This window comes from Tasmannia lanceolata, unplaced genomic scaffold (genome assembly GCF_043159265.1).
Source record: "Tasmannia lanceolata isolate RefF3 unplaced genomic scaffold, GAP_Taslan_0.1 ptg000008l, whole genome shotgun sequence".
NCBI lineage: Eukaryota > Viridiplantae > Streptophyta > Magnoliopsida > Canellales > Winteraceae > Tasmannia > Tasmannia lanceolata.
Genome location: NW_027518685.1, coordinates 50232488 through 50242179, shown reverse-complemented (window position 1 = coordinate 50242179; position 9692 = coordinate 50232488). Strand labels below are relative to the sequence as shown.

The following is a 9692-nucleotide window of genomic DNA, read 5'->3' as shown; positions in this document are numbered from 1 at the left end:
TGCTTCTAAAAGTCAGAATCCTGGGTAGAAGGAAAAAGATGCGAAGACAAGACTGATGCCTACTTCAACCTCTTCATGGAAAAGGAAAATTGTCTGCTCACCGGACGATGAAGGCATGGATTTTTTAGAAGGTTGCCTATTTTTATTTCTTATCTGTAAGTGGAAATAATTCCTCTATATGTATCTCGAATATTATGAAGAAACAGGACCGACTTTTGGGAACTTAAAAAAGTTATACACATTTGTCAGGCCTTTTGGGGCTCAGCCATAAACTCATCCCAAGGTTTTGAATTGCAAACTCACATGAAGCCAACAATTATAAGTCGAAAAAAAAACGGCTAACAGGTATATTATAAAGCCTTTATAGCATAATTAACAAGAACACCAGCATTTCTGTTAAATCTTTAGCATTGATTAGTTACAAGATCAACAACCAAAATACATTCAGATTGTCTTATTAACTACGTATATAGTTCACCCATATTTACCAACTCAACATAGTTTTCTTCTTCATGCCACCATTGCACCTTGTAGCTCTTCCTCCTGCCAAATGATAAATGAAATTAGCCTCTTATGCTCCCAGTGGAACCTGAAAACAGTTAACAGAGTTTAGAGTTTTGCTAACCTTAAGCGGAAGATCACCAAAGTAAAACTGAAATTCAAAACAATTAGATCATTTGGAAAAAGAGATCCAGGAATAAGCTGCTATAAGCAGCAAGAGAACATGGAGAATGTATATCTTAAAAGGTCTTGTAACTTCAGAAAAGAGATCCAGGAATAACTCTGGGAAGCAGAGTCTTCCCCCACCCACCATATCCATCTTTACGACAAAGGTTCCTCTTTGTAAACTTCGGTACTTCAATCGCCAATGTCACAAATGACACGCTTGTCACCGAAACCGCATAATTCAATGGACTTAATGTTGCATAGGAGTAAAATACTCCTCGAACATCCATACAAAGTCCTTAAAATCACAAAATCTCATTCCACATGGCTCAAAACCCTCAGATGTCAAACAAATTATGGCAAACTTCAAAAGATTTATTGATGTAGAAATTTCAAGTTATTTCAGAGATCGAGCATCCACATAGCTAAAAACCCTTAAGGCTTGCAGTTCAAAATCCAACCACTCAATCGCCCCTTCGACTGGCTTCTCAATCATGCAATGATAAACGGATCCAAAATTCAGCCCGCAGCATTGATATAAAAGAAAAAGAAAAGGCAGAAGATATGGGCCACTTTTGTTTCTAAAACCCCAATTGGTGTTTGTTTCATTGTTTCTATAACCACAATTTGTGTTTGCTTCATTAATAGCAAACTATGAAACTGCACCGCATGGAACTCCTCATGAAAGCCTCAAGACTGCAAGGCTTGCAGGTCTGTCCGTTGCAGGAGGTAGTTCAAGTGTCCCTTCCCTTTGTTGTCCCGGTGAAAAAAAAAAAAAAAAACTGTTAGTTTCACAAAGAAAACATCAAATTGAGTAGAAGTGATGTGGATGTGTTTCATAGATGAAAAGAATTTTAAGATTTGGCAGAGAGAACACCCTCCCCCTCCCAAAAAAAAAAAAACAAAATCAGAGACCCGTGTAAGAAAATTACCCAGCATAGGAATACTTGGAGATGTAAAACAGAAGAAAAGAGCCTGCAAATCACACCCAATTTTTAGCTAATTTTTCTAGAATCAATTAAACAATGAAAAAAATCCGACGACCAGTGTCACTTGTCCCCTTAATATAAATTTCCATTTTCAGTAGTTCAGTTGCTAGAATGTTTTAAAAGGAGTGGTGGTAATGAAGCACAATCATCTCTCGCTATCGGACATGAAATTCACAAAAAATAAAAATGCGAGCAGATCTGAGTTGGAAACCCAAGAAAACCATGAATTGGGATAAATAGAAATACTAAAATCTTAAATGTAAGAGCCCCACTCCAAATATAAAAAAAAAATGAGAGAAATTTCACAAGATTCAACAATTATTTTTAAAAAGTAAAGGTAAAAAAGCAAATGCATCTAATAAGTCCCAAAATCGGTAAGAGATCCACTCCAAATATCAAGAAAAAAAAAGAGATATCCCATAAGATTCAACTATTTATTTTGGTCTCTCCACTTCAATTGGAATTCCTTTCTTTGTAACATTAATCGGTCAAAAATATGGCTTAAAAAAACACAATTATGTACAACCAACCAAGGAAAAAACCCAACTCTGGTACATCGTAGGAGAACGGCCAACTCTTTGGCTGATACCTTGGCCAGTGAGGGAGTAGTCGCTGTGGGAATAAATGTCACTTGTAGTGATCCTTTGGTTATACTGTAGACATTTTGTAGCTATGATACTATTCTGTAATGGGACATCTTGTCCCCCATTTTTATCAATAAAATTTTGTTAATTTTTTTAAAAAAAAGAAAAGAACCAAGTCATCAATAAAAAATGAAAATGTACAAACTACAAGAACAAAAAATAGAAAAAAATATAACTACTGTTATATTGTACTTGTAACAAAAATCGAAGACAAATGCCGAAAATATGCTTTAACGAATCGATCAATCAAAAGGAAAGATTGTCCTGATGACTGCTACACAGTAGAAATAAAAAAAAATTCCTAGAACTTTAGTTGAGTCTCTACATAGATTTTGAGCCTGAACTCTAAAATTAGTCATACCTAGTTTTTTATGTGGAATTCAAGAATGATTTGAGTTATCGATAGAATGCTGACGACCATCGAACAAAGAGGTTTATATGCAAATTGCAGCCTCTTAAGTTCTTTACATGGTTAGAAACATTAAATTAGTGCAATTTGTAGGCAGCGATAAGTGTAAACATTGGGAAACCAATTCAATGAACAGAAGTGTATTTTTCAAGAAAGCAAAATGGATGTATGGAAGAAGCATTGCATACAATGAAGAAAAACAACGACCAAGAATAAGTCATCTAGTATTTTTCATTCGATACTGCACTTAGAATTAATTATGCCAATAAATTACTTTATAGCGGGCATGTAAATTCAAATCCTTGCCAGGAAGACCGCAGACAAAGCAGTCCTTGGTTGCAAAGAACTGACATCTATAACTTGAGCTTCACCAAATATTATATGGAATGCAAGCATAATGGAATAACTCTGAGCAAGTATGAGTATTGTTTAATTCTTATGTAATGGGTTCAATGTAGTAAATTTAAGATAACCAACTAAAACTCTTAACAAAAACAATAAAATGGATTAAAAACTATTTAGTATGCAGTATTAAAGTGAATATGCAATTCCTAGACATCAGTAATTTGAAATGAGGTTCTCCTCGCCATTTTATATGGTGCATATTGCATTGTGCTGCTAATTTTGTAGCTTATGTTCAGAGCTGAATATACATTAACAAATTTGAACAGAGATTAAAAGCATCAAAAGAATTAAAAATATGGATGTGAGTTTCATCTTATGAAGTTAATCATGGTTCAAACTTTACCTTTGACTGAAACATTGGTAGTATTTCAGTATAATTTCATGCACAACTTTGTTTGACTGACCGAATAAACTCCTTTCCACTTGGGTACCAATGCTCTCATCTACTAAACTTACCTCTTGTCTATATTTTCATATTTGGCGACATTTTATACTACCTGTCAAACTAAAAAATTTGTATGCACATACAAGGTCTTTCAACGTTTATAATTTTGTAATGATTGGAAGTTAATTCCACTGTACAATCAACTCATTAACCTCAAATTTCTTATAGAAGCTGTTCTAAATGAGATATGTAAGTATCCCTAATCTGAATGCTTGTTGGTGGCTGTTTCTTTCTCTTTTTCTTTGAAGAGATGTTGTAGCTTCATCTACTTGTTGAATTCAAGTTAGTACCTTTTTTGTGGGCAATAAAGCTTCTTCCATTAGTTTCGAATCAGATAAATTACCCAGTAGATTAAATAGCGAGGGTGTTCGAGTTATTTTCCATTATATCCTTTTCTGCAAATTTCTTATAAGAAGTCAATGTTTTAATATGAAAATTTGATTTTAATATTTTCACCAACTCAATATAATTTGGTAGATGTTTCACCAATAGAAAACTCTTGCAATGGGTGTTCCACAGGATTACATACCTTAAAAAGAATAATTTTTTTGTCGAGGAAAAAAACAAAGTAAAACATTAATCTTGTTGTTGCCTAATTAGAATCCAAAGAAAGGATACAAGTTCTTTCCAAAAATCCTATGTGGTGTATACTCCAGCCAATCAAAGCGCTAATATAAATACAAATAGAAAAGGAAAAACAAAAGACAAGATCCTAAATTAAAAGAACTAAAAAAGTATAAAAACCAACAAATTGCACTTGTGCAGAAATGAGGCAAGACTCCAGCCAACAACTATGTACACAAATTTAAGAGGCACCTAAAACAATACATACCACCAAACCCAAGTTCAGAAAATCCACCGTCAGAAAATCAACATTTGAAGCAAAAAAACACCAATAAAAACAAATAGAATGATATTTGCCCTCCCTTTCCCAGCTTTCACCAAAGAGGGTTGGAAAAGTACAATATGAGGAATTCCTGTTGACTATTGAAATTACATGCTTAAATCATGAGACCTGAGAGTTTACAAAATAAATCATTAGAAAAGCAACATGTTGTTTCAATACAAACATAAAACTGGAAGTGGAAAATCCGGGCTTAGACTGAGCAACTACATGGAAAATTCAATTCCAGGAGATGATGCGTTTCTTCTACTAATATCTTTGAGTTCCACATTAGAAAAAACATTCCAACATGCATTGGTTAATTCATTAATAACCCAAAATGAGTAGAATTTAAATAGATTAAAATAAACCTTGGATTTTGCTAATGTTTCACAGTTCCACTAATTGAAGGCAGGTGATCCAACAGATCATTTTCAGAAGGCAGAATTTAAGCTACAAGTTAGGTAGAATTTAATAAGATCTGCACTTTTTTTGAATAGTAATATGATCTGCACTTATCAATAACCTAAAAGATAAGAAAAATAAAAAATAGCAGCAACAACAACAATAATAATAACAGCAGATAACAATGATGATGAAGATGAATGACAAACCTGAAAAGTTTTTTCAAGTAGTCTCAAAGGAATTTTCTGATGCTGCAGGAAGGTTGGGTAGAGAAAAAAAAATGTATACCACTCTGGGAGGAATCTAGAACGGGAATAGAAAGACTTTTGCTACAACAAAGCAGGGAAAATGAAAATCAGAGAGAAAGGAACCATGAAATACGAAATAAAAGAAGGGAAATGACATCAACACAACCATGTTTTGATAATTGCACTAACACATCTTGTCTTTTACTATTTAAGGAGCTTTCAAGGTTTGTTACAGTTCCCAAAAAGCTCTTACAAACCAATAATTACAAAGAAAATACAAGCGGCGTTTAGTTGTGTTTGTGAAATTATTATAAGTGGTAACATGCCACACCGAAGTAATTAACATTATAAAAATCCCTATCAAACCCCAAATTAGTAGCCACAAACCTGTTTCAGAGCAAAAAAATGCCAAAGTTAGAGAATAGTTCAAAATGATTTAGAAAGAATGGGGACTTGATCATTGTTTTAAAACAAAAAGTTTCGCCAGTGGCTATCGAAGACCTCTTTCTTCCATCAATTTCTCGTTTGCCTACAAATAATTGGATGATTCATTAACAATCTAAGGAAAAAGCAGCATAGAGATTGCGGAAAGAAACAACATAGTAGCCACATTTCAGTAAACAAATCTAGATTTAGGAGCAAGTGAAGAAGATTTCAAAGAACATTGAACGAATATAAGCAGCATTTTAAGAGAAGATTACCCCCCAGGAGCCCTAATAGAGCAGCCTACCTCCCTTTTTAGCTCCAATTAGACACAAACAGAACTGACAGCATAGAAAATATATCCATACGGTTTTAATCATTAACAAAACCCTGCAGATGAAACATCGAGAATTGCTCCTTACAGTTTTTACATTAGATTTTTCTGGGTTCCAAATTTCCAATCGCCTAAAACTCATCTTAATCCCAAAGCCCATGAGCTTAAGCATGATTAAATGGTGGGTGAGGATGGATGAATTGACTCATCTGGGATTTTGCTGAAAAATAGGAATCGATTATACGATAGATTGAAAAGAAAATAAGAAAGTACAAAAAAGTTTATCATATATATATATATAACCCCGTGCGATGCACGGATGGGAAAAAAATAAATGATGTTAAAGGTGAGTTGGCAAAATTTTGGCTTAATTTATGTTTACTAATGGTCCCAAACTGCAGAATGCAATATGAAGAATTTTTTTCAGCTTTTCAATGACATTTTTGCTTTTTTCAATGAGAGGTCGAGAGGATGTCATGCAATGGTGTGCTGCTTGGATTAGCAAGTGTTATTGTAAATTAGTGAAGACAAATGCAACGAAAGAAATTGATGGAACATTTATTTGATGAGCAATAAACAGAGGTAAAAATAAAGTGAAATAATGCCTATCCATCTAGCAATTTATCAATATATGTATCAATTTATCAAGCCTCATAAAAAAGTGGTTTGCGCCAAATCAAAATGAAGAAGAAGAAAGTCATTAGGTAGACATAGCAAACAAAAGTAGAAAATAAGAAACTTTGACGCTAGATATTCTCATCTTGCTCTAAAACATATTTGTGGAGAAAGAGATCCATAGCAAAACATCAGAGGATATCTTAATGGCAATGTGGAAACATATTAACCTCATATGATATTGAACTTGAAGTGAATGAATCTTTCTCTGACATAAAAATTACATGGTTTCCTATATCGGCTAAGAGAAATAAAGTTACTGACAGAAACATTCACAACCAAACTTCACTACTATTACAAAAACACATTCACAACCAAACTTTGCCATAGTCTACATAAATCAAAGGAAAATATGAAAGATGGGGCTATTATACTCAAATTTATGTTGGGGCTATTTCATAAACAAAAACGAAGAGAAATATGTATGTTGGGGCTGTTTTGCCCAAATATATTTTGGAAATTGAGGTGCAGAGAATGCCATTTTTCTGTAATATCAATGTCTTTTTTAAATAAACTGCACCCAGAAACAAATTTCACATCAAGACCCAAATCAACTACAATTATTTATTAACAATGAACCATCAAATAACATATTTCACAGGTGGGCTTGTTAATAAAACAAACTTAGTGGTTTTTGAGAAAACAGACTATATTGATTTAAGTTAAGAGATACTATATTACTTATCCTCCATTTGAAATCCAGGACAAAATTTCAGTAAAACATTTTATACCGAATCCACAACGAAATTTATTTTAAGAATGAAATTAAAAGAAAAAAGAAATTTCTCAAAGTAAGAACGATTAAATAAGAAAACAAATTTGTGGTAAAACTATATAGAAGAAGTACGATTTTTAATTTCAATGGAAAACATCAAATGAAAACATATTTGTAATGGGAAAAAAGAAAAACATTTGAAGCACCTAAAATGAAATTCAAATTAAAGAATCGCATAAAGAAAGGAAATTAGAATAAAAAAAAGAAATTTCTTAGAACGAAGAAGAAGAAGAAGAGAATGACGAAGTTGTCAAATACAGAATGAACTTGGAGTTGGAGCGCAAAGAGACATAAAAAAATGGAAATGATAAATATTAACACATAGATTTAAAATAGTAATTAGAAAACTGCACCAACATTTATCTACTTTTAACAGTCACCTCTACATTTTTCTTTACTAAAGAACAAGCAAATGCAAAAAAGCAAAATAAATGAAGAGAAAATGGTGCCCAAACAAACCCTATCAATCAGCAAATACATGGCATGAGAATGACGGATGATTTTTCACCAAATAACAATAAAAAGATGTTTTTATGCATTTGAACATTTACATATTATTTAATTGGCTTGCACTTTTAACACAGAAAATGCAAGGTTTTAATGGGAAAACTTGTTTAAAACCTTACATAAATTCATGGTTTCATTTAACCAGCAAACATCATATAATGTAAATTTATTTATAGTTATTAAGAAATATAACTATATTTCTCTATAGATCTTAAGAACCTGATATAGATGTAGAAATCTCACTTGAGCCCTAAGGAATTACCAGGTAGCAAGGATAAGAAGGCAATAGCTAGAGATTTGCCTGCCCTGATTGAAATTTAAGACCCATTTCTAATGTAAAAAGGATACCAAATAATCAAAGCAAAACATGTAATGAGAAAGGAATAGAAAAAATCTAAATATAAATCCTCCTGCGAATGAGAAATAATAAATAAATAAAAAGCTCTGAAAAAAAACCCAGAAGAGATAGGAAGCTTAGTTGATATATTCCCATAGTAGTCATTGGAATATTGAAATAGGAAAGAAGTGGGCATGAAAGAACTAAGAAAGGAACAGAGGAAACCAATGTACAATTCCTCTATTAATTCACAAAAACAAATAAAATGCCTCAAAAACCTATCAAATCCTCACAAGTCATGGGCATAAGCAATGTATAAAACAGAATTTTACACACCTAAAAGATGTAGTCGATGCAATATTGTGCAAAAAAAGAGAGTCAAACATTAAAGATAGATATAAATAGGAGGCTAAGAATACACATACCTTTTCCACTTTTGTATCTGATTGTCTCGGGTTTTCTCATAAATCCTTGTCAATGATACATAAGCTCCTTGAAGGGTGTGTAAATTTCAATCCGTATTTTTTTTGCACATAATAAATTAGTTTATTCAATAAAATAATTAACCCTAAAAAAAGAAGAAAAAATTTATTCTCTGTGAGTGCTCAATCTTCAAATTCAAGTGGAAAACCAAAAATGAAACATAGAGAAACCCATCATTCAATTTATGATAAAATCCCTCAAAATTACTCATATTCATAATATTTCCATCAGAAATGTTTTTTCTTGCAATCGAAACATGGCCTATGGGAAGAGGGAACAAAACCCAGATTCGAAAGCAAATGAAATAAGTAAAAAAAAAGGATTCCATCATTCGATTTATGATAAAATCCCTCAAAATTAATCATATTCGTACCATTTCCATCAGAAATGTTTTCTCTTGCAATCGAAACAGAACCTATGGGAAGAGGGGAAAATCCCAGATTCGAAAGCAGCTAAAATAAGTTAAAAACAAAGGATTTAACTCACCACAGATCATACATTGATTTCACATGGAAAACAAGAAACTCAAGAAAGAAAAATTAAAAACAAGAAAAGGAAGGGCCAAATGGAAGCACAACGTATTAGCATGTAAGAAACGTGGCAAGACGGGGACGATACGTGTCGAAAGATGAAAAGCTACAGACGAAAATCCACGAGACATCTGGCGGGATTTTTGGACTTTCTACAGGGGCAAAGCACAGACTAAAATGATGGAAAACCCACGAGGAAAGAGGACATAAGGGGAAGTGTAACGAAATCAATAGCCGGATATAAATGGAATTTGTACCGCGCAGACAAACTTTCAGGGATTTTCCCTTCTAGTAGTAAAGGATTAATTGTCTCCGTTGCCCGTCATGTTGTTGAATTTATACTGTCTTATTTTGTTCCTTTCTCTATTTATTGATCATTTTGTTCTATATGATAAGTGGTTGCTTCATTTTTGGCACTCTTAACAGGTATTTGCACTAGGGCTGGAGGATGACATAAGAGCCGAGATAATGGGATCAACACTGAGCCCTGTAGGGCGGGCCATGAGTTGAGGTTTTTTGGCCCTGACTCAGGGT

General features: G+C 33.1%; 1 long non-coding RNA gene across 9 annotated transcripts; it reads right to left on the bottom strand.

The window, feature by feature from the left end:
• Positions 1-323: 323 nt before the first annotated feature.
• LOC143885351 (uncharacterized) lies at positions 324-9371 on the bottom strand. 9 transcript variants are annotated; one of them, XR_013253222.1, is made up of 5 exons: positions 9115-9371; positions 8571-8713; positions 5056-5623; positions 626-1641; positions 324-543 (listed from the first exon to the last, which is right to left on the bottom strand). It is a non-coding gene; the product is annotated as an uncharacterized LOC143885351 (long non-coding RNA). The 9 variants fall into 9 exon arrangements; XR_013253220.1 differs by having other exon boundaries at positions 9002-9145; XR_013253225.1 differs by having other exon boundaries at positions 8571-8637; positions 9115-9129.
• Positions 9372-9692: the final 321 nt, after the last annotated feature.